This window comes from Sminthopsis crassicaudata, chromosome 5 (genome assembly GCF_048593235.1).
Source record: "Sminthopsis crassicaudata isolate SCR6 chromosome 5, ASM4859323v1, whole genome shotgun sequence".
Classification (NCBI taxonomy): Eukaryota; Metazoa; Chordata; class Mammalia; order Dasyuromorphia; family Dasyuridae; genus Sminthopsis; species Sminthopsis crassicaudata.
The window spans coordinates 245,866,789-245,890,659 of NC_133621.1; the positions used below are offsets into that span (position 1 = coordinate 245,866,789).

At 35.4% G+C, this 23,871-nt stretch overlaps 1 long non-coding RNA gene across 1 annotated transcript in view; it reads right to left on the reverse strand.

Annotated features, from left to right (window-relative positions):
• LOC141542924 (uncharacterized) overlaps nt 1-21,768 on the reverse strand; it is a 32,065-nt gene extending 10,297 nt beyond the window's left edge. Inside the window, exons 1-2 of the long non-coding RNA XR_012482274.1 lie at nt 21,634-21,768; nt 20,613-20,833 (exon numbers count right to left, since the gene is read on the reverse strand). This is a non-coding gene — a long non-coding RNA (uncharacterized LOC141542924). The remainder of the gene's footprint in view (nt 1-20,612; nt 20,834-21,633) is intronic.
• Nucleotides 21,769-23,871: the final 2,103 nt, after the last annotated feature.

Below are 23,871 nucleotides of genomic sequence, written 5' to 3' on the forward strand. Positions count from 1 at the left end.
GCTTTTCTTCTGGTTGATTAAATCAGAGTCCTGGCCTTGTAAAGGCTCTTTGGGTGTAACATCAGCTGCCATCATGCCCCAAGTCTTTTTTGCCTGGGGCCCTGGACCTGGGCCCCTCATCCCATTTCCCTGAATTATTCTACACTCTGATGCCCAATGGAGTCCTCTGTTGCATTTTGGACATGGGGTTTTAGGTCTTCTTTCATCCTGTCTTCTCACTGTATCTCCATACCTACACTGAGCTCTTAGATGTCCAATTTTTCCACATTGAAAACATCGCCGAGTTTCTCTAGAAGGCCCTTGCCAGGAGGGACCCTGTCTTTCCACATTCATCATTGTCCGGGTGTAAAAAGCATTTGTTCCCACTGTAGCACAGCGTCTTATGATCTCCTCTAAAGGAGCATCTTTGTCTAATCCCCATATAATTCTTTTGAAAATCTCATTGGCATTTTCCTTAGCCAGATGTCTGGTCATTATTTCTGTAGCTGAATTTTCTCCAATAGTTCTTTTGACAGCAGTTTGCAAACGTCCCACAAAATCTGCAAAAGGTTCATTGGGACCTTGCTGTATTTTAGTGAAAGCCTCTCCACGATCTTTCTGTCCAGGAAGGACATCCCAAGCTTTTATTGCAGCCTTAGCAATTTGTTCATATATTGTCATGGTATAATTAATCTGTTCCGAATTCTCTCCATACTGACCTTCACCAGCTAAGTGCTCAAAAGTGAATTGTGTGTTAACTCCTATTTCCAAATTGCATCTGACTTGAATTTTACATAATTCATGAAATTCTGCAAGCCATAATAAATTTTCTCCAGGTTCCAGACATGTCCTTGCTATGGATTTCCAATCATTCGGGGTTAGGACTTCATAAGACAAACCATCTAGTAACATTTTGACATAAGCTGATGTAGCCCCATAAAGGGTACAACCTTTTTTCAAATCCTTAATTTTATTCAAATCTAAAGGTGCATATCTTCTCCTTTTTTTACCTACAGAGTCAGTATTTTCAATCACAGGATATGCATGTATAAAATCACTTATATCCTGTCCTTCTCTCTTAGCTTTAACCAATGCTTTTTCTAATCTTGTCATAGGCTTAGGCTGCTTCACAGACAATTCTGTTTGTGTTTTTGCCTCTTCCCCTCTTTCTTCCTCCATCTCTGAAGGTGGGATTGATGTGGGCCTGTCAATAGTCTGTTCTCTAGGCAGGGTTGAAGCTTCTTCAAGAGAATCATACCATAATTCCTCATTTAAATCCTCTTGCTCTAGGGAAAGATCTTGATCTTTCCTTTTTTCCTCACACTTCCTCCTCTGTTCATTTTTAGAACTTTTCCTTCTCCTACAACTTGCTTGATAGTTTAAGGCTAATTGAACTATGTTGTAGATATAAAATACTTCTGCAGAAATTGAACGAGGCCCATTTTTTGCTTGAAATTCTTTCATTTCATATCCCACTAGCTTCCATTTATCTACATCTATCTTTTCTTCCTCTAAGAACCAAGGGGATGTGCATCTTAATGCAGCCAAGAGTTTAGCAATCTGTACCCAGGTTACAAGTAAACTCTGCTCCTCAATTATCTTGATTATACTCTCTATAGTACCACTCCTGAATGGGTGTGGAGCTGAGGTTGCTTCTGGGGCTGGGGTTGAGTCGGCTGAGGTCCAGGGATTGAATATAGCTAACATCTGCCCCATTTCAGCTATAAGAAATTCCTGGTTTAGCCCTTAACAAGTTAAGTTCCTTATTTATCTATTAGCACGCTCACTTAATCTTTAACAAAGTTTCCTCGTTACTCACGGTTCTGGGTCAGAGAGACTGAGATCTAGATCGGAAGCTTTTCCACTGGAATCAGGACCATGTCTGTCCCTGTTCGGGCGCCAAATTGCGAAGGTCTGGTCTAGCTCCTCTTGTCAGGATAAGCAAAAGTCCTTGCCCCACATGTGGACGCCAATTGTAACGAGCTGTCGTCTCTAGAAGCTGCCGGATCACTCTCTGGGAAGAGATCTGCTGTGTCTTCTACTCAAATCTCTCCGACAGATTCTTCTTCCTGTAACGAACCGTTGTCTCCAGGCAGTTGCTGTTAACTCTTGTCCAGAGAAGTGACTTCCCTTCCTGCAGGGAGCCCCGTCAAGCCTGATGCAATGCAGAGTCTTTCTTTTATCTCTGGGAGTCCTCTCTTTTATTCTCCCAGAGAATGGGCGTGGGATAATGCAAGGGCTTCTGGGAAGAACCACCTCAGCCAATGAGCCTGCTCCTTCCATCAAGTCAACCTGAGTTCTCACCTTGTAATTGTCCAACCTGAATTCTCACCTTGTCACTATCCAGACAACCCGAGTTGTCACCTAGTAATCCCAACAGGAGGGGATGTGGAACAAATTAGGCATTAATGCTCTTGGTGGAGCTGTGAACTGATTCAACCACATTATATGGCATTTTTGAACTATACACAAAGAACTATAAAATCATGCACTTTGACCTAGAAAAACTACTATTAGGTCTATATTCCCAAAAAAGACAACAAAAAGGATCTATATGTACAAAAATCTTTAGAGCAGCTTTTTTCTGGTGGCAAAGGATTGGAAATTGAGGAGATAATCAGCAACTGGGACATAGTTGAATAAATTGTGGCATGTGAATATTATTACTATTATATTACCATTGTGCTATAAGAAATGATCAGTAGGATCCTTTTAGAAAACCCCAGAAAAACTTCCATGAGCTGATGCAAAGTGAAATTTACTGTGTACAAAGAAACAGCAATACTGTAAAATGATCAGCTGTGAATGACCGCCATTCTCAGCAATATAATGATCTAAGACAACTCTGAAGGACTTGTGTTGAAAACTGGTATCATTTCCAGAGAAAGAACTGATGGTTTCTGAATACAGATTGAAGCATTTTTTTATTATTTTGAGTTTTTTTCCTGTTTTCTTTCACAACATGAGTATTATGAAAATGTTTTACATGATTATATATTAAAATATTTTATTAATTGCCTTCAAGAAAGGAGTATGGGGGAAAGAACTAAGAATCTGTAAAATGAATGTTAGATAATGTTTTGACATGTGAATTGGGAAAATAAAATTGTAAATGTAAAACAAAATTTTTAAAAAATTATAAAAGGCATTGAGAGGTTTCATAACAATCAGCAAATCAGAAGTGACACTTTAACTGAGGTCTTCCTCAGCGTAAGGCCAGCTCTCTATCACTCCAAATTGTTTTTCCAGAAAAAAAAAAGACAATTTTATATGAAAAATCTGAAATCTCACTCCAACTTTTAGTTTCCATCTACTTTTTCATAATTCTGATGAGTACTTCTCACTGCTAACTGAAGAAAATTGACTTAATTTTTGTCTTTTTTTTTTTTAACTTTCTTTCCTCTTTGAAGAGATGCTTATATGTGTGAATTGTCTTTACTGCAGGGAAAAGGAAAAGAAACAAGATAATCAATATAAACTTGTCATTTGCCAACTTTCCAGTTGTGAAAACAGCTCCTTCTCTCCTTTTACTACCTTTTCATTAGAGAAAACAGCTCCTTCTCTCCTTTTGCTGCCTTTTCATTAAATAATTTTGGTTCATTAGGAGACTTCCTAGATCATTGCTTTTTTTTTCTTCTTCAGATGTACCCTTGATGATTATATTTAGATAGGAAAAACTATTTTGGCCACAGAAATCATAAGCCATCAATATTATGAACAGCTCTTATTTCAGAAAAAGAATAAAATCCACTGTTATAACTTTTTTTTTAATCTAACATGGACTGAATTCATCACTTGTATCTATTCAAATTAAACAGAATCTTCTGTATGCAGCCTTTTTTACTTGTAAAAACTTTTCTCAGGACATTTCTAATAGCAACCAATTACTTATCTTGGGAAACTGGCTCATTCTTTTAGTTTGCCAATCTGACAGGTGCTTAGGGGAACAGACTAATAATTATTTCAGGCAATTGGACACTGACAATCCCATTCCAATCTCTCTCTACCATTCCTGTAGAAACACTTTTTTATTTATTGACTGCTAAATGAACTTTATTACTAATTCATTCTATAGACTGAATTTGGTGTCTTGAAATGTGACTTAATCAGCAAGGATTTTTATGCAACATATTGTTCTATATGTTAGGAATATAATAGAAGTAAGATAAACTAGCCTCAAGCGTCTTGCAATCTTTTGAGATGAAAGGCCATATTCATATGAATATGGTTAATGCCCAGAAAAGCCAGAGCATCATTTGGGGAGTTGGAATGTGTGGGAGTGTTTTACCACATTTCTCAGATTCATTAGTTTCAGTCCTTTGACCTTGAAGGCATGTCTACCCATAACTAGAATATAAGAAGAAGGATCAGCCACTCTGTAATACTATTCTTTTCTTATATTGCAGGAAGCAAGATAAGATATACATTGTCATAGAGAGAACAAGCAGAATAAAATGGATACAAAATTACTAAGGATGAATATGAGGTTGTGAGTGAACTGGAAGTGAGCTTGGAGAAACTGGAAGAAGCAGAAGTTGACTGACTCTAAGAATATAGGCGAGAATATGTGGCAAAACTGGCTGCTGTGGTTGGTGAGAGCAACTGAAATCAAATCTAGCATGAATCTTCTTTCACTCCTCATTTATCCAGGGCACTACACTGGATAAATTCTTATCAGGGTTTAAATTTTATTTCTTTTCCCTTGTTTTCTGCTCAGACTAACTAGGAAATAACTTACAGGTAAGAGAAAAAAAAAACAACCCTAGCTATGATATTATTGTAGCCTAAAGCATTTTTAAAAATATGTCTATATTTTTTGTGCCACCTGATTATTTTAACAAGTCACATAGCTTTTAACAAAGAGTTTTTGAAGCCTCTGAGTTTGAGGAAATCAAGATAAAGGAGTCAAGGAAAATAAACATATAAGATAGTGTGTGTGTGTGTGTGTGTGTGTGTGTGTGTGTGTGTGTGTGTGTGTGTGTAAGACAGAGAGAGAGAGATGGAGGAAAGGAATGAGGGAGAGGGAGAGAGAGAGAGAGGGAGGGAGAGAGGGAGAGGGAGAGGGAGAGGGAGAGAGAGAGAGAGAGAGAGAGAGAGAGAGAGAGAGAGAGAGAGAGAGAGAGAGAGAGAGAGAGAGAGAGAAAGTGAGTGAGAGAGAGAGATGAAGAGAGGGAGGGAAGAAGGGATGGAGGGAGGAAGGGACAGAGGGACAGAGGGAGAATGTACTACTTTTGAACTGGTTACTAATTTCTCACAATTTCCTGAACATATTTATTAGACTTATACTGAATCCCAGAGAGGAGTTTTGTGATTATCCTGGAATATATCTTTTAGTAAAGAATTGACAAATGATTAATCACCTTCTCACACACAAAATGATGGAAGTGGGGCACTAACATGAGGGTTCAACAGAAAAGGAATTTCAAAGGAAGGGACACTTGTTCTGAGCCTTGAAGGGAGTTAGATTTTCCTAGAGGCAGAGGGGAAAATACCCAAATTTAAAGGGCATTTTGTACAAAGGGAAATAGAATGGCAGCCCACTGATGTGAACACAGAGGTCAGTTTAGCTATTGGCTGGAGGGTAGAGTAAAGAAAAGAATGTAAATTCAGTTTGGGAATATAGGCTGGCAGCAGATTGCAAAGAAATTTGTAAACCAAATATGGGAGTTTATATTTCATTTTTAAGTTAATGGAAGGCTACAGATGCCTCTTGAACAGAAGAGAGAAGTAGTTGATCTATACTTTAGCAAGATCAATTTGGCAGGTTTAGGATGATGGATCAGGGAAGAGAAAGAATAGATACAGAAGAAAAGTAGGAACCTTTTGAAACAAGTAAGAGATTGTGAGAGCCAAGTTTATAAAGATTATAGAATTGATGAATGGCAGGATGAATAGATAGATATATGCAAAGAGATGTTGAGGTAAAATAACAGATAAGAACTAGCAAATAACTAGATTCAGAGGGTTCTGTAAAGAGTCAAGGATGATGTGTAATTGCAAACTCAAGTGCTGGAAATGCCTTTCATAGAAATAGGAAATTAGAAGGATTTTTTCTGGAAGCATTGAGAAGTTGAGACACTTACCAAGATTACACAATTAATATGGGTCAGATTTAGAACTTGAACTTTAAGGTGCTTCTGATTTTAAGGATAGTATCCACTAAGCAAATCTGCCTCTCATCATAATAACTTACAAGTGGATAAAATATCCAAAAATTGTAACAAGATTAAAAGGTTCACAAACATAGATGGAGACAAATGCATAATCACATTTCTATAAAAAGTTAACGTTTGCTTCCAATTGATTAATGATGGACAGAATCAGCTACATCCAGAAAAGGAACAATGGGAAATGAGTGTAAACTGTTATTTTTACCTTCTGAATCCAATTCTTCCTGTGCAACAAGACATTCGGTTCTACACACATATATTGTATATAGAATATACTATAATATATTTAACATGTATAAGACTGCCTGCCATCTGGGGGAGGGGGTTGGGGGAGGAAGGGAAAAAATCTGAATATAAGTAAGTGCAAGGGATAATGTTGTAAAAAATTACCCATGCATATGTACTGTCAAAAAAAAAGTTATAATTATAAAATTAAATAAAAATTAAATTTAAAAAAATAAAAAAAGAATATCCTCAAAATTTAACGTTTGCAAAGCACTTTACACATTTTATCTAATTTGATCCTGACAATAACCCCATGAAGAAGGTGTTATCCTTAGACTGATTTTATATAGGAGAAACTGAAGCTGGGTCATATAGTTAGTCTAAGATAGGATTTGAACTCAAGTTTTCCAGAATCCCAGTCCAGTGTTTGATTCAATAAGCCACCAACAACATAGATCATCTTGATTGCAATAAAGTAAAAATATTCTGAAAGATTAAAATTAGTATAATTAGAAGTATATATATATATATATATGTGTGTGTGTGTGTGTGTGTGTATGTGTGTGTGCGTGTGTGTGCATATATATGTGTGTGTATATATATATATGAATATATGTTTGGAAAAGATCTGCATTTACATTCTCTATTAAAAGTATAATATTTAGGGGCAGCTAGGTGGTGTAGTGGATTGAGCACCAGCCCTGAAATAGGTGGACCTGAGTTTAAATCTGGCCTCAGACACTTAATATTTCCTAGCAGTGTGACCCTGGACAAGTCACTTAACCCCAATTGCCTCAGCAAAAAAAAAAGAAGTATAACATTTTAAATTTCTGAGTATTTTTAAAATAAATATTTAGGATGAAAATAGCTCCAAGTAAATGAGAAATATTTTATTGCAACCAACTACAAAACTTCTCCAAATCACTGATAATGATATGTATGTGTGTGTGTATAAATTAAAAATCTGAGGCATAATATATTATATAGATGAAAGAATTGTAAATTTAGATTGGAACTGTGGGAACATTCTAACTGTTCTATCCTATCTGTGTAACCTGAAACGTGTCACTTAAGCTTTCTGGTCCTCAGATTCTTTACCTATAAAATAAATGGATTATACTATATGACCTCTCATATCCACTCCAACTCAAAGTTAATAAACCTATAAACCTGGGGCCTCACACCCATCAAATCAACAAATATGGTTAAGAATGGAGACATTCAATGCATATTTATGCTTTAACTGATGGGAAAGCATTAGTCCAATTCATTCTAAAAAACAATATGGAATTTTACAAGATACAGTTTTAAAATCATAAAATAATATTAATGATAATTATTCCTTTGATTAAGAGATATCAAAACTGAGCTTTTAATTTAAGATTAATGACAGAAAGAAAACATGCATCTGTGAAACTGTTAATTATAGCAAAAGCTTAGATATATATGCCCTACAATTGGGGAATAACTACACAACTTGTGTATAGATGTAATTTAATATTCACTATACTTCAATTAAGGACAAATTGAAGAATTAAGAGAAACATGAAAAGTCTTTTCTGAAATAATACAAAAGGGAAAAATAAAATTCAAAAGAACAATATACCGAATTATTAAAGGACAGCAAATTAAGATTACATCATCCTGTTATGACTTCTTATCCACATATAGTTGTGAACAAATAGTTGTAAAAACTACTGTTATTTTTTATAGTATGACATTTATTATTTGGATTATTTATCAAGTTATAACTTATTAAAAGGTGAAAAGCAGATTACTATAATAAGAATTAGGGAGACCTGAATTTGGGTACCAAAGAAATTCCCCTTTACCTCTATCCATAATCCTCCTTACATGAATGCAACAGAATATTATTTGTAAGAAAGTATGAATGTGGAAAGTAAAAAAAAAAAAAAAAGCATAAAAATACATGAAATAAGTTGAACCAAGAAAACAAAATACAAAATGACTGGAAAATGTAAATGGAAAGAAAAGTCATCAAAAAATACAAAATTATTATTGAAAAAATAATAAAGAACAAATATGCTCCTAAAGAAGAGTTATTAGAAACCACATCTTTTCAGAGTTGGATAGTATATAGGTATGAATACTGTCTATATAGTTTCATGATCTTCTTTTAATGTATTGCTGTATTTGATGTATTTTTTTAAAATTATATATATAGAATGATTTATTTTTTCTGGAATGAGAGAAGAGAAGGGATAGAGGAAGAAATTTATATAATGCAGAGCAAAAGATAACAAAATGTATTTTAAAAGCAAAAAACCCTATAATTTCCTACAGTCCATGTCCATTCAATTTTCTTAAAATTTATACACACACACACACACACACACATATATGTTGTATAACATGTAAGTATTCACATATACAGAAAATGTGTTACTGGCACAGAAAGTAATCACATACCCTCTTATCCTCTACAGCAGACATCCTTAAACATCAGCATTCTCAAATCTTTAACCTCTCCTTATCTAACCATTTCAAGTATTCCAATTTCTCTAATTTTCAAAAGTATGAACTTTCCTAGACTCTGTCATCTTCTAAAAATCTTGTTCTATATTCCTTCACCTATTCTCAGCCAAACTTTTTGAAAAAATTGTCTATTCTTGCTCCTTCTTCTTTCTTAGTAGTTCTTCAACAGTATGATTTGGCTTTGGACCTTATCATTCAACTGAAACTATTCTTTCCTTAGTTATCAATCTCTTAAGTCTTAATTTGTCTTGATATGTTTGCTACATATATACGGTTTACCATTTTCTCCTTAATATTTTCCCTTCTCTGAGTTTTCATGACATTATTCTTTCCTCTATGACTTCTTACCTACCTGATTTCATCTTCTCTATATTTTTGCTAGCTCATCATCCATATCATATTCTCTTTCTGAATGGATTTTAGTTTTACTTAAGATTCTGTTTTGGGTCATCTTCTCTTCATCCTTTATACTCTCTTTACTAGGGAACTTCATCAGATCCCATAAGTTTAATTATTGTTTCTAGGTAGAAGATTTTCAGAATTATAATCCAGTTCTTTACCCTGACCTATATTCTCTCACTACCAATTGTTTATTGAATATTATAAAGACTTTATAGATATAACTTAAACTCAATATGTCCAATACTAAACATATCATCTTTCCTTCTATATCCTCCCTTTCAAGCTTCCCTGTCAAAGATATTAATAGCCTTCCTGTATTTCTGGTTTATCATCTTGTCTTTATTCTCACTCTACTTGACTCCACATATCCAGTCAGTTGCCAGTTATTGCTGTCTCTGCCTTCACATTCTTGTATCTAACCCCTTCTTTGAACTCATAGTAACTAACTTAGTTTAAACTCAGAACAGCTCTGGTGTAGATTATTACAATAGGCATATTTGGTCACCCCAACTTAATTCTCTCACCACTGAAGTCCATCCTATGCATTCAACAAAGTGAATTTTCTTTAGTGAAAATGTGATCACATGCCTCTCCTACTCAATGACCTCTTAGTTAAAATATAATCTTCTATCGTAGCTTTTAAATCCATATTCAATTTGACTGCAACCTATCTTTCTATCCTTATTAAAGATTATTTCCCAAGTGTTGGTCTTTTCAATTCAGCCAAACTAGAATTCATGTCACTTCTAGTTCCCATCTGTCTCCCTTGACATTTTATTGACTAGCTATCATGACTGGAGTGCAATCTCTACTCTTTGCCTCCTAGAGTTACTCTCTTCCTTTAAGATTTAGCTTAGACATCATTTTCTTTATGAAACTTTCTTTGATTCCCCCAAAACGTCTGTGCCCTTATATTTTACATTTTCCAACTATAAACACGTGTGAAATATATATTTACCTTATAGTTATGCTAGATGAATCAACTTTAAATTTATTCTGTATATACTTTTCTATTAATGTATCAGTCTTTTTGATTAGAAAATTTGCTCTTTTCCTCTGAAGACTATTTCACTCTTTGTATCTGTACTGCTCACATCCAGTGTATTAGATGAGAGGATCATAAAAAATGCTTAATAAGTATTTGATAGCTAATTGTTTTTTTTTCATTCAGTAGTCATTTACATCAGCAAAATCACAGACAAACCTGTGTTTTTCCAGTGTAAAGAATTCTGTGCTTATAGTACAAATGTGTCAGTATGACTTATGTGGTTAATTGCTAATACATACATTAAAATTCCTTGAGTTTCTGCTATGACAGCTTTTTTATTTTTTTACTGAGGCAATTGGGGTTAAGTGACTTTCCCAGGGAAATGTTAAGTGTCTGAGAGCAGATTTGAACTCACATCCTCCTGACTTCATGGCTGGCATCTGACAGCTATTTTTAAGAGTCCTAGCATTTGTGGAAAGACTCTAAATTTTTCTGGAATTATAAATTGGTATTTTTCTTCATTGTCTTTAGAGTCTCCATCTACTAATTCACTCTACATAACACTGCCAGATAATTCTCTGGAAACTCTATGGCCAAGATTTCATTCTAACATTTGGTTACCACAATTGTATCCTATTGGAATCAATTCCTTATCTAAAGTACCAATCTAGAGGTCTGTTGCTAACAAAAGAAACAAAATTTTTTACCAAAGATTTTTAAAAATTGATGTATGTAAAATTTTCAGATAAAATTTCATTAGCTTCCAATGGCTTTCTCTCACTCTGAATTGATTATTGCATAACTATTCAGATATTATTTCATGATTTACCCCCCAAACTATGGACATATGAATGTTTCTTCCCACTTATTTATATTTCTATGAATCCATACTTTAGATATTTTTTAAATTTTATTTTTATTATAGGTTTTTATATGTAAAACATATACATGGGTAATTTTTCAACATTGACCCTTGAAAAAACTTCTCTTTCAACTTTTTTTCCTCATTTCCTCCACTCCCCCTCCCCTATATGGCAGGTAGTCCCATACATATCAAATGTGTTAAAGTATATGTTAAATGCAATATATGTATACATATTTATACAATTATCTTGTTGCACAAGAAAGATTAGATTTAGAAAGAAGATAAAAATAAGCTGAGAAGAAAAAAATGCAACCAAACAATAACAGAAAGAATAGAAATATTGTGTTGTGGTCCATACTCATTTCCCAGTGTTCTTTCTCTGAGTGTAGGTGGTTCTGTTCATTACAGATCAATTTGAATTGGTTTGGATCCTCTCATTGTTGAAGAGAGCCGTATGTGTCAGAACTCATCATCAAGTAGTATTGTTGTTGAAGTGTATAATCTCCTGATTCTGCTCATTTCACTTAGCATCAGTTCATGTATGTCTCTCTAAGCCTCTCTGTATTCATGCTTCTGATCATCTTATAGAACAATAATATTCCATAACATTCATATGCCACAGTTTATTCAAGCCATTCTCCAATTGGTGGGCATCTCTTCAATTTCCAGTTTCTACCCACTATGAAAAGGGCTGCCATAAACATTTTTGCACATACGGGTCCCTTTTCCTTCTTTAATATCTCTTTGGGATATAAGTAAGCCTAGTAGTAACACTAGTGGATCAAAAGGTGTGCACAGCTTGATAACTTTTTGAGTATAGTTCCAAATTGCTCTTTAGAACGATTGGATCCATTCACAACTCTACCAACAATGCATCTGTGAACTGTTGTCCCACATCCCCTCCAACATTCATCATTATCTTTTCCTGCCAATCTTAGCCAATCTGGCAGATATGTATCTCAGAGATACATATCTCAGATATGTATGGCAGAGTGGTATCTCAGAGCTGCCCTAATTTGCATTTCCCTGATCAGCAAGGATTGGAACACCTTTTCATATAACTAGAAATAGTTTCAATTTCATCATCTGAAAACAGTCTGTTCATATCCTTTGATCGTTTATCAATTGGAGGATGGCTTGATTTCTTATAAATTAGAGTCAATTTTCTACATATTTTGTAGATGTGAGGCCTTTATCAAAACCCTTAGCTGCAAAAATGTTTTCCCTTCTAATCATGTCCACATTAGTTTTATTTGTACAAAAGCTTTTTATCCTAATATAATCAAAATCTTCTATTTTGTAATTAATAATGACCTCTAGTTCTTCTTTGGTCACAAATTCCTTCCTTCTCCAAGGTCTGAGAGGTAAATGAACCTATGTTCTTCTAATTTATTTATAATCTCATTCTTTTATGCCTAGATCATGAACCCATTTTGATCTTATCTTGGTGTATGGTGTATGGGTCAATGTCTAGTTTCTGCCATACTAATTTCCAATTTTCCAGCAGTTTTTGTCAAATAATGAATTATTATCCCCAAAGCTGGGGTCTTTGGGTTTGTCAAACACTAGATTACTATAGTTATTGACTATTTTGTCCTGAGAACCTAACCTATTCACTGATCCACCAGTCTATTTCTTAGCTAATACCAAATGGTTTTGGTGACCACTGCTTTATAATATAGTTTCAGATCAGGTACAGCTAGGCTATCTTCATTTGATTTTTTTTTTCATTACTTCCCTTGAAACTCTTGACCTTTTGTTCTTCCAGATGAATTTTGTTATTTTTCTAGGTCATTAAGATAATGTTTGGGGAGTCTGATTGGAATAGTACTAAGTGAATAGACTAGTTTGGGTAGTATTGTCATTATTGTATCCGCTCAACCTATCTAGGAGCACTTAATATTTTTACAATTGTTTACATCTGACTTTATTTGTGCAAAAAGTGTTTTGTAGTGTTTTGTAGTGTTTTGATCATATAGTACCTGACTTTCCCTTGGCAGATAAATTCCCAAATATTTTATAGTATCGACAGTTATTTTACTTTTATTTTTTATTATAGCTTTATATTTACAAGATATATGCATGGGTAATTTTTCAGCATTGACAATTGCAAAATCAGTTGTTCCAACTTTTCCCCTCATTCTCCCTACCCCTTTCCCCAGATGGCAGGTTGACCAATACAAGTTAAATATATTAAAGCATAAGTTAAATACAATATACGTATACATCGACAGTTATTTTAAATGGAATTTCTCTTTGTATCTCTTGCTGTTGGATTTTGTTAACGATGTATAAAAATGCTGATGATTTATGTGGACTTATTTTGTATCCTACAACTTTGCTAAAGTTGTGGATTATTTCTAATAGCTTTTTAGTAGAATCGTTGAGGTTCTCTAAGTATACCATCATATCATCTGCAAAGAGTGATAATTTGATTTCCTCATTACCTACTCTAATTCCTTTACTTTATTTTTATCTCTTATGGCTAAAGTTTTGCATTTTTAATGCAATACTGAATAGTAATGGTGATAGTGGGCAACCTTGTTTCACTCCTGATTTTACTGGGAATAGTTCTAGTTTATCACCATTACATATGATGCTTACTGATGATCTTAAATAGATGCTATTGGCTATTTTAAGGAAAAGTCCATTTATTCACATACTCTCTAGTGTTTTTAATAGGAATGAGTGTTGGATTTTATCAAAAGATTGTTCTGCATCTATTGAAATGATCACATGGCTTTTGCTAATTTGGTTACTGTGATATAGTCAATTATGCTAGTAGTTTTCCTAATATTGAACCAGCCCTGCATTCCTGATATAAATCCTACTTGGTCCTGGTGTGTTAGCCTGGAGATGATTTTCTGTAATCTTTTTGCTAATCTTTTATTTAAGATTTTTGCATTGATGTTCATTAGGTGATGTTCATTAGGGAGATTGGTTTACAATTTTCTTTCGCTGCTTTTATCCTACCTGGTTTAGGTATCAGTACCATGTCTGTATCATAAAAGGAATTTGGTAGGACTCCTTCATTCCCTATTTTTTCAAATAGTTTATATAGCATTGGAGTTAATTGTTTTTTAAATGTTAGGTAGAATTCCCATGTAAATCCATCTGGTCCTGTGGATTTTTTTTTTTTTTTGGGGGGGGGAGTTGATTAATAGCTTGTTCTATTTCTTTTTCTAAAGTGGGATTATTTAACCAATTTACTTCTTCCTCTGTTAATGTAGCAACCTATATTTTTGAAGGTATTCATCTATTTCATTTAAGTTATCAAATTTATTGGCATAAAGTTGGGCAAAGTAACTCCTAATTATTGCTCTAATTTCCTCTTTCTTAGCGGAAATTTTTATCTTTTCATTCATAAGAATAACAATTTGATTTTTCTCTTTCCTTTTTCTAATCAAATTTACTAAGGGTTTATCTATTTAGTTAGTTTTTTTCATAAAAGCAACTCTTAGTTTTATTTATTAATAGTTTTTTTTTACGTTCAATTTTATTGATCTCTCCTTTTATTTTTAGAATTTCAAATTAATATTTGCTCTTTTTCTAGCTTTTTTAGTTGTAAATCTAATTCATTGAATTAGAGAGAATTAGAATTTCTCTTTCTCTATTTTATACAAATACATCTCTAGAGAAATAAAATTTCCCTTTATTACCACCTTGGCTTCATCCCACACATATTGGTATGATGTCTCATTATAGTCATTCTCTTGGGTGAAATTATTAATTGAGCTTATTTAGTTTCCAATTGTTTTTTGGCCTATTTCCCCATAGCTTTTTACTGAATATAATTTTTATTGCATCGTGACCTGAGAAAGACGCATTTACTATTTCTGCCTTTCTGTATTTGAACTGGAGGTCTTTATGTCCTAATATATGGTCAACTTTTGTATAGGTTCCATAAACTACCAAGAAGAAAGTGTACTCCTTTCTGTCTCCATTCAGTTTTCTCCAAATATCTATCATACCTAACTTTTCTAGTGTTCTATTTACCTTTTTAACATCTTTCTTATTTATTTTGTGGTTTGATTTATCTAGTGCTAAGAGTGCAAGGTTGAGATCTCCAACTATTGTAGTTTTGCTGTCTATTTCTTCTTGCAGCTCTTTTAACTTCTCCTGTAGGAATTTAGATGCTACACCACTTGGTGCATATATGTTAATATTGATATTGCTTCATTAGCTATGCTTCCCTTTAGCAAGATATAGTGTCCTTCCTTATCTCTTTTAATTAGATCAATTTTTGATTTTGCTTGATCTGAGATTAGGATTAGTACCCCTCTTTTTCTTGGCTTCACCTGAAGCATAATAGATTCTGCCCCAGTCTTTTATCTTCATTCTGTATATATCACCCCGCTTCAAGTGTGTTTCCTGTAAACAACATATTGTAGGATTCTGGCTTTTAATCCAGTCTGCTATTTGCCTACGTTTTATGCGGGGAGTTTACCCCATTCACATTTATGGTTAAAACTACTAAGTCTATATTTCCTGTCATCTTATTATCCCCAGATTATTCTTTTCTCTTTTCTTTCCCCCTTACCCCCTCTCCTTAGTATTAGACTTATGAGCACCATTTGCCTCACACAGATTTCCCTCTTTAGAATCCCTCCATCCCCCTTGAAGTCCATTCCCTTTTCTTAAACCTTTTCCTTACTATTTCTGTATTCTCTTCTATTTACCTTCACCTTTTCCTTTTTGCTTTTCCCCTCCCACTTTTCCATGAGGTGGGAGAAGTTTCTATGTAAACCAATATGTCTAATATTTTCTCTTTGAACCAAATCTGATGAGAATAAGATTCACACTGTGTTCATCCCCTTTCCTTGATTCCCTCGGATATAATAGGTTTCCTTTGCCTCTTCATGAGATGTAGTTTCCTTCTTTTTACATCCATTTCCCCCTTTTTCTGGTATAATTTCCTTTCCCCCTCTAGTTCTTTTTTTATATTATAACAATAAAACCAAATGATACATGTACTCTCTATGTATACCCATAACAGAAATACAATTCTCAAGAGTTCTTTTTACCTTTTTAAGCTTCTTTTGAGTCCTATATATTTTTTTTCTTTAGGTCTGGTTTTTTCATCAGAAATAAATGGAATTCACCTATTTCACTGAATATCCATCTTATTCCTTGGAAGAAAATTCTCATTTTGGCTGAGTAACTTATTCTTGGCTGCATACAAAGTTCTTTTGACTTTCAGAATATCAGATTCTAGGCCCTTCAATCCTTTAATGTGGATGCTGCTAGATCTTGAGTAGTCCTTATTGTGGCTCCTCAGTATTTGAATTGTTTTTTTTTCTGGCTGCTTGTAGTATTTTCTCCTTGGTCTGATGGTTCTGAAATTTAACTATGCTATTTCTTGGAGTTTTGATTTTGGGATTTCTTTCCACAGGTGATCAGTGAATTATTTCAATGTCTCTTTTGCCTTCTGTTTCTATAACATCTGGGCAGTTCTCTTTGGTGATTTCCTGAAAAATATTGTCAAGGCTCTTTTTTTAATCATGATTTTTCAGGGAGTCTAATAATCCTTAGATTATTTCTCCTAGATCTATATTCCAGGTCTGTTGTTTTTCCAAGTAGGTACTTAACATTTTTTTCTTTTTTTCTGGTTTTGCTTGACTTAGTGTCTCAAGTCATTCATTTCCATTTGTTCAAGTCTGATTTTTAATGAATTATTTTCTTCATTTGCTTTTTTAAATTTCTTTTTGTATCTGTCCATTTGAGTTTTAAAATGATCAGTGGAACAGATTAGATACAAAGGACAAAAAAGGGTACATATATAGCAACCTAATCTTTGACAAACCCAAAGATTCCAACATTAGGGATAAAAATTCATTATTCGGAAAAAACTCTTGGGAAAACTGGAAATTAGTATGGCAGAAATTAGATATGGATCCACACTTAACACCATATACCAAGATAAGATCAAAATGGGTCCATGATTTAGGCATAAAGAGGGAGATAATAAATAGATTAGAGGAACAGAGGATAGTCTACCTCTCAGACTTGTGGAGGAGGAAGGAATTTATGACCAGAGGAGAACTAGAGATCATTATTGATCACAAAATAGAAGATTTTGATTACATCAAACTAAAAAGTTTCTGTACAAATAATACTAATGCAAACAAGATTAGAAGGGAAGTAACAAATTGGGAAAGTATTTTTAAAAACAAAGGTTCTGACAAAGGTCTCATTTCCAAAATATATAGAGAACTGACCCTAATTTATAAGAAACCGAACCATTCTCCAATTGATAAATGGTCAAAGGATATGAACAGACAATTCTCAGAGGAAGAAATTGAAACTATATCCACTCACATGAAAGAGTGTTCCAAATCACTATTGATCAGAGAAATGCAAATTAAGACAACTCTGAGATACCACTACACACCTGTCAGATTGGCTAAGATGACAGGAACAAATAATGATGAATGTTGGAGGGGATGTGGGGAAACTGGGACACTAATACATTGCTGGTGGAGTTGCAAAAGAATCCAGCCATTCTGGAGAGCAATCTGGAATTATGCCCAAAAAGTTATCCAACTGTACATACCCTTTGACCCAGCAGCGCTACTACTAGGCTTATATCCCAAAGAAATACTAAAGAGCGGAAAGAGACATATATGTGCCAAAATGTTTGTGGCAGCTCTTTTTGTAGTAGCTAGAAACTGGAAGATGAATGGATGTCCATCAGTTGGAGAATGGTTGGGTAAATTATGGTATATGAAGGTTATGGAATATTATATTGCTCTGTAAGAAATGACCAGCAGGAGGAATACAGAGAGGCCTGGAGAGACTTAAATCAACTGATGCTGAGTGAAATGAGCAGAACCAGAAGATCACTGTACACTTCAACAACAATACTGTATGAGGATGTATTCTGATGGAAGTGGAAATCTTCAACATAAAGAAAAACCAACTCACTTCCAGTTGATCAATGAGGGACAGAGGTAGCTACACCCAGAGAAGAAACACTGGGAAGTGAATGTAAATTGTTAGCACTAATATCTATCTGCCCAGGTTGCATGTACCTTCGGAATCTAATGTTTATTGTGCAACAAGAAAATGATATTCACACACATGTATTGTATCTAGACTATATTGTAACACATGTAAAATGTATGGGATTGCCTGTCATCGGGGGGAGGGAATAGAGGGAGGTGGGGATAATTTGGAAAAATGAATACAAGGGATAATATTACAAAAATATATATATAATAAAAAATTATTAAGTAAAAAAATTATACAAACATAAAAAAAATTTAAAAAATGAGTTGTTTTATTTTATGGAATTTTTTTTTCCATTTTGCCAATTTTTTTTTTAAGAATTATTGTTTTTTTCAATTCACAAATTCTGTTTTTCAGGGAATTGATTTCTTTATCCACTCTATCTTTTAATGACTTGTTCTGACCCTCTTGCAAAACTTTCCTTTCCTTTCCCCATTTTTTATCTAGCTCTCTTTTAAGATCCTTTTTAATTTCTTCTATGAGAGCCTTGTATGATGGGGACCAGATCATATCCACCTTTGGATCTAGAGACAAACTGTTTTTAGTCTCCTCAGGGAGTCTGCTCTCTTTCTGTACTGGGGAAAAAAAAAGCCTTATGACCTGCTTACGGGAGCAGTGAAGTATTTCCAAGCTTCCTCTACAGACAGCAGGAAGTGGCAGTGAAGGGACAGTCGGACAGCCACTGGCTGTGCTGGAATTAGCAGTTACGCTGAAATAAGCAGCAATAGAAAGGCAGCTACTAGGACTTTGCTGGAGCCAACTACTGCAGCTGTGCTTGGGATCATACTGAGTCACTCTAGGTGTTGGGTAGGTGTGGCCAGGTCCAGAGAGACCCTAGTGTTTTGGGATTATAGTCTTTACTTCCTATTTTTATAGCTTTTATGCTGATCTACTGGCTTGCTGCTAGGGCAAAGAAGGTCCACTGTGGAAAATTCTGCCCTGCAGATTTTCAGCTGAGACCACACCCCATCCCTCCTTGTGGTCTGTTTCCTATGCTCTCACTGCCAACTTGCCTGAAGGCTGCACCTGACGTAGCCTTGTTCTGTTTGCACCAGCAAGCAAAAACAGACCTTTTCTGAAAAATTTTGAGAATATCTTCTGTTGGTAATGTATTTACTCCCAATATTCATGAATTCTGACAGTCAAGCATTAATTACAAGGCTGAATATTGTTAAAATAGATTGAGGGCAAAGGAGAGTTTAGGAAGATGTCTATGTCCTCTCTGCCATCTTGTCTCTGCCATTGGCTCCTCCCTGTTTCAGATACTTCTTTCTCAAATTATGTTCCTCACTTCAATCATCATCATCATCATCTAATCATTATACAAGTTTAGGAACTGGCTCTGTGGTTTCATTGGTAAAGGAACTTCCAAGTGAGAAACTGCTATTTACTAATGCAGCTCAACACTTGCTCTGAAATATATAGTTTTAAAAGAGATGCTGGGGGCAGTAGGATATTAAGACTTTCCTGGTGTCACTTGGCAAATAAATATCAGAAGTGGCCGTTGAATCTGACTCTCCCTCTTTCCTGCCAGCTAATTGGCACAATGAATAGAGTGCCAGGCCTGAAGTCATGAAGACTTATATATCCCCCCAAATTCAAATCTGACTTCAGATATTTATTAGTTGTAAACTCCCTCAATCATGTTTTCTCCTCTGTAAAATAAATGGAAGAGAAAATGGCAAACCATCCTAATATCTTCTCCCTTCTCTCTGGTATCTCTAGTATCTAGTATTTTCTAAGGCCCACTGTCTCTTTATTAGACCAATCCTGTTTGTATCAACATCATAATCTTAATAATAATATATAATTCTGGAGAGCAATTTGGAACTATGCTCAAAAAGTTATCAAACTGTGTATATCCTTTGATCTAGCAGTGTTTCTACTGGGCTTATAACCCAGAGATATTAAAGAAGGGAAAGGGACCTGTATGTGCAAAAATGTTTGTGGCAACCCTTTTCATAGTGGGTAGAAACTGGAAATTGAAGTGATGCCCATGAATTGGAGAATGGCTGAATAAATTGTGGTATATGAATATTATGGAATATTATTGTTCTGTAAGAAATGACCAGCAGCATGATTTCAGAAAGGCCTGGAGAGACTTATATGAACTGATGCTGAGTGAAATGAGCAGAAGTAAGAGATCATTATGTACTTCAACAACAATACTATATGATGGTCAATTCTGATGGACATGGCCATCTTCAACAATGAGATGAACCAAATCAGTTCCAGTTGTTCAGTAATGAAAAGAACCCAGGGAAGAACTGTGGGAAATGAGTGTGATCCACCACATAGCATTTCTACTCCTTCTCTTATTGTCCACTTGCATGTGAATGCTCACAAGGCATTCACTACTTTTGTGAATACCCTTGTTAATGCCCACTCTGCATTCACTACTACCAATCTCTCCTAATTCCCAGGCCCTCAGAGAAACTAGAGTCTTTTGCAGTGCTTGCAAGAATTTTACCAAGCTTACCTCTGTCTGAGGTCTTCAGAGATCTCTGGTCATCATTTCATAGGAAAGATGGTTTAAATACACGACAGAGTGCTTGAGAACAGCTATGTGCAAGCTCAAGATCTTTTATTCACGTGTTCACATCCTGTTTCTAGCTAACCTCTTGCTGACTTTCAGTGAACTCCTGATGAACTCAAGGTCAAAGAGGATCTGCTTCCTTGTCCCCACAGCTTTAATTGGGTCTATGAAGTCAAACACACAGCCAATTAGAGAAGGAGACACTTCTCATTGATGATGCAATCTCAATTCGACCAGAGTTCCTGCCCATAAGGTGGTCTCTGTTTACTCACAGCAAATCACATCCGGGGCTCTCAGGCTTTCTTTGACCGTTTACTACCTGACTATAGAGTGCCTGATTCCTCTGACCCTTGCAATTTCCTTTTCTTGTAAAGTGGGGGGACCACTCATCACATCAAGCTGACTTTAGCATCAACAATAGCTTGACTAATCAATGAGATTACAGAATGTATATAACAGAACAAAGGCAAACAAAAGTAAAACAATAACAACTAAGCCAAACAGTGGCCAAAACCAAGCATGCAGCATGGTGTTCAATCCATTCCATAAAGTCATGCTCAAGAAGGTGGGACGTCACTGAAGTGGGATGTCAAAGTCTGTAGTTTCAATTGTATACATCTTTTAGTAAAAGAAAGGCACAGAGGAAAGTGTATACAAGAAAAATCATGTCCTGTAGCACTGCCTCACTAACTTTGGCAGGTGGATGTGTTGGTTTTTCACCCACTAACTTAGAGGCATTGTCTATAAGTGGAAAACAGGGTGAAGTCTCTCCCCAGGCCACCATATGAACAGTGAGTAGCCATGGGAGAAACACACAAGCTCATTGTCCAATTAGATCAGTCTGTAGGTATTACACATCACCCAAGACAGTCCAATTGAGCTTCTACACTAGTGCTGTATCTGCTGTCTCTGGTGCATGGTCAGGAGGGACATGGCTGCCATCAGTGTCTGGAAGGCTGCTAACCTCTGGCCGATCCCTCTGGGCTGTCGTCCAATCCTTTTCTTCTTGTTTCCCCAAGTCACTGATGTGTCTGGTTGGGATTCATTTCTCTGCTGTTGGGTCTGCACCTGGAATAACAAGAACATATCCGGACTCCAAACCTTGACCCAACCCAGCCCTTTCAGATACCATCTAAGCCCTTCTACATCACTGTAGAGAAAGGGTTCTTGTCCTTGTCAGCCAGTCTGTTGTTTAGCCACACATTCTGCATGTGTCAGAAGCACATTGCTAGGGTAAAATCCAAAGAATTTAAAAATTGCAGGCAATTACATGTAGGTATTGCTACATCTCATACAAATCCCAAAATTCCCTTCTCCGGCATGGACAGGAATATCTTGGGGGTTTAAATAGTCTGTCCAATGATGATATGGGATGCCAGTGAATGTGCAATGCCAGATTCAATGCAAAAGGACCTACAGGCAGAAGATGTATAAGCTGGCACATTACCTATCTAAAGTGCATGTGAGATTCCTACAAGGGAAAGATGGCTGACTGTTTCTCCTGATTGGAATGAAGCCATAAGGAACTGAGAATGTATATCCATGGTTTTAGATCCATGGTTACATAGATGCTCTGCCTCTTAACTCTCTTAACATGAGTGATGTCCATTTGCCATAGAGCAGCATAGGAATGTGAAAAGGCAAGCTATACATCCTTTTGCTGTGCTGCTAGCTTCCTCTTTAGTTATCACAATTTGCAAATGTAAAGCTCTACCAGCCTGATGATAAAAGATAGGATTTGAAAGTCCACTATGAAAATGGACATGCAGGATATAATACTTACCTTAGTGCCTTCTCACTTGCTCTTGAACTTCTTTAAAGAGCTTGTGATATATTTTAAAAACTACAAATTTTACTTAGGCTGTGGCAATTCTTTGTACTACATCTACTGAATAAGCCATATTAAAAATTATATTTACATACCCATGTGCAAGGCTTGGAGCTGTGGACAATAAATTTTTCCACTCTGGGAACACACATCAATGTTCCACAACACACATCAATGTTGCACTGGCATGAGAGGTATATATTTTGCCAGGTCTTGTACCAGAAAATTGTAGTACTCTCTTAATGGCTTTTATTGAAATTCTATCCACAAACACTGGGTAAGAAATAAAAGAAATAAAATTTTGTTCTGATTGTGCTGGGAGGTTCATATTTTCATCTCTTTTAGAGTCTCTTGAGATTTTTTTACAAGCTGGCATGGCGAGTCTAAAGCACTGTCTTCTCTTAATGGTGGTTACAATATAACTTTTGGAGATGCTATTCTTACAGGAGTAAGGTTAAGCAGTCACATTCACATTGACACATACTAGGGCTATTCTTCATACCCTATGGCAAAACTGTCCATTCAAATTCTTTATAAGGCTGAGCTAGATTAATGCTGGGCACTGAAAAGACAAATCTCTTCATATTCTCCTTATCTAGAGGGATAGAATAGAAATAATCTTTAATCCAAAGAGACTATTTGGGGCAGTTGAGGACATGGAAGCCCAAATTGAAGAGCTTCCATTGTCTCCATCTGTCCATTTACTTATCTTGAATCCATAACAAATTTAGGGGAATTCCAAGGACTTAGAGAAGCTTGTTAATGTACTTGGTTAAGTTGCTCCTGTCCTATATAAAATGAGGTCTGAATTTTTTTCACTTTGTAAGATGTCTCCCACCGATCTTTCAACTATAAAATAAATAAAAATTTCTGTCTTAATCCAACCATTCTGGAGAGCAATCTGGAATTATGCCCAAAAAGCTATCAAAATGTGCATACCCTTTGACTCAGCAGTGCTACTACTGGGCTTATATCCCAAGGAGATACTAAAGAAGGGAAAGGGACCTGTATGTGCCAAAATGTTTGTGGCAGCCCTTTTTGTAGTGGCTAGAAACTGGAAAATGAATGGATGTCCATCAATGGGAGAACGGTTGGATAAATTATGATATATGAATGTTATGGAATATTATTGTTGTGTAAGAAATGACCAAAAGGAGGAATACAGAGAGGCTTGGAGAGATGCGGAGTGAAACAAGCAGAACTAGGAGATCATTATACACTTCAACAATGATATTGTATGAGAATGTATTCTGATGGAAGTGGATATCTTCAACATAGGGAAGAGCTAATCCAATTCCAATTGATCAATGATGGACAGAATCAGCTACATCCAGAAAAGGAACACTGGGAAATGAGTGTGAACTGTGAGCATTA